General features: G+C 35.2%; 1 long non-coding RNA gene across 1 annotated transcript; it reads left to right on the forward strand.

Moving 5' to 3' along the window:
* Window positions 1-598: 598 nt before the first annotated feature.
* Window positions 599-1797, forward strand: LOC137223186 (uncharacterized). The gene is made up of 2 exons (XR_010942748.1): window positions 599-780; window positions 1715-1797. It is a non-coding gene; the product is annotated as an uncharacterized lncRNA (long non-coding RNA).
* Window positions 1798-2498: the final 701 nt, after the last annotated feature.

The raw sequence follows: 2498 nt of genomic DNA on the forward strand, positions 1-2498 counted from the left end.
CCATATATATATATATGGATGATTACCATCATTTGAGATAATGCATATGAATGCATTGCTGAGAAATACTGGGGAAATGGGTAGTCTAAGGACTTGATGGTACTTCACCTACAGTGAGAATTAAACTGTTCAAATTTACTAGCAAAATAAATTAGAAGTTTTTAAATGATGTGTCATTTTCCTTTTTAAAAGTATGAGCAAATGCATTAATCATGATTGACAATATGGAACAGGATGGCCAGAAGGAATATAAACTCGTATAAGTTTTTAAGAGGGGAGTTTTGCAATAATTATTAAAAACTTGAAAAGTATTCATACTGTTTGACTAAGATTCCACTTTTAGGAATTTATTTTATTTATTTATCATAGAGAAAAATATGTAACAACCTAAAAATCTAACGAATGGTTAAGTAAATTATAACAATGTTCTACTTGCATTCCAGTCGGCTTCTAGTATTCTTTCTGTGCCTTTGAGGTTGGAAAGTAAAAACTACATTTCCCAGATGCCCTAGCTGTTAGGGTTGAGAGTGGGTTCCACCACACAGGGACAAGAGATCCGTGGACACGGGAACGGGACCGCAGCAGAGGCGGGTTTTGATGCTGTGAACCCAGGCGGAGCCAGTATTGTTCTGTCCGCCGAAACCTCTTGGTTTGATGACTTCCTAGTGGCAGTGCTGCTTCGGAAGTGAGGGTTGGCGTTGTGATTTTGGCGAGTGGAAGTCGTTCCCGGAAGCTCCTTAGCGCCTGCCATTACAAGGAGTTTAAGCCATCTAATACCGGGTAATAAATTCCTTCCTGCTGGAGCTAGATACAATGGTGTGCAACTGGACCGTAGCCAATAGCTCATTCATACGATGGAATATGACACATCAATTTAAAAATCCATGGTCAAAGTTAATATTTAATGATATAGGAGTAAATTCTGTAACTTTATTTTTACTGGCTCATTTTTTCACTTATTTATAATTTAATCATTTACGCCAAAAACTGTTTTCTTAAAGAGCCTCTATATCTTTCAGAGCTAACAATTGAACACATGTGAGTAGTTCAACCTGGTTGTAGGGAAAATTAAAAATGATGTTTTAACACAGCACTTAAAAAGATTTCCCTTATACACTAATATGTATAAAATAGATAACTAAGAACCTACTGTATAAAAATATAAAAAAAGATAAATTAAATTAAAAAAATTTAGCTTCAGATTTTGAGATTAAAAAAAAAAAGATTTCCCTTCTGTCTTCAGGTAGGCCACAATTCTGTTGCTACACTACCCAGTTTCCCTCAAAGGCATTTGTTTTTAGGTGTAATCCAGTCATCAACTAAAGTAGTCTGTTCTGTATTGTTTAAATTTGGCTCAAACCCACATAAATGGTAGAAATCCTGCATTCCTCCGTGTTTCTATTCCTCAGCTAATTCTTGGTAAAGGGGGAAGGTGGGAGGGTAGGTTTGACTTTTTTCTGAACAATTAATCTAGTGGTTTTCTGCTTGTTCCCTTAGTTGTGTTAAATTAATTAAACAAGGAAGCCATTAGACTGAGGTGGCTCTAAATGCCATGTCAGTCTATGTAAGCAAACCAAAACCTAACCCAGTAAATGCCAAGGTTACCAAATCAAAACCTAAGGACAGTCAGTCACAAATAGCCAATTAGGCCTTATGCTATAGCCAATCAGTTATTTCCTTACTTTGCACTCAGCCTTCACTTTCTTTCCCCCAGCTCGTGTGGATGGAGCTCTCCTAACTACTTCTGGATTGGTACTGGCTTATTTGATTTTTGCTGAAATAAACTCGTAAAATGTTTACTATGCCTCAGTTTATCTTTTAACAGAACTTAAAAGCAGAAGAGTCAATTTTAATTTTAAATGATTTTTCTACTTCCATTCTGCAAGACTTCTAAATCACCATATTTTCACTTGCAAACACTTTTGTAAACCTGAGGACACACCCATATGTTCTGCATATGTACTGTCCTCATAGGGTGATTATGAAGAATCAATAAGATAATGTATGCAATAAAATTTAGCATTTAAGAATATAAGACCCTAGGTGTATGTAAGTGGTGAAGAAATTGACCCAAACTGAACTTATCTTCTTTACAATCCTGATTCTTCTTTTATATTCCTTATCTCTGTTAATGACATCTTTTAGGTGTGTGTCAAGAGCAGATGATATTTCCTTCTCTGGGCTAGGTATAATTTCAGTTCTTTTAAATTAAACAATGAGAAGAAATTTTCAGAGCAGCAATAATGGTAGAAAATACTATCCAGGGATTTAATAAGTAAATACATGGAAATTGTAAAATAAAATTCTTTCTAACACAATCATCTCTGCCTTATTTCTAGATAATAGAATCAGTCAGAACCATTTTCTCTTTTGAAGCAATCATCTGTCTAGTCATGCCCCAGGAGCCCAACTAATTATTGGGGCAAAAACTGTATGTCCTACTATTCTTCCCTCTTAAAAAATAAAGCTGTGGTAAAACTACTATCAATAACAACAAC

This window comes from Pseudorca crassidens, chromosome 4 (genome assembly GCF_039906515.1).
Source record: "Pseudorca crassidens isolate mPseCra1 chromosome 4, mPseCra1.hap1, whole genome shotgun sequence".
NCBI classification, from domain to species: domain Eukaryota; kingdom Metazoa; phylum Chordata; class Mammalia; order Artiodactyla; family Delphinidae; genus Pseudorca; species Pseudorca crassidens.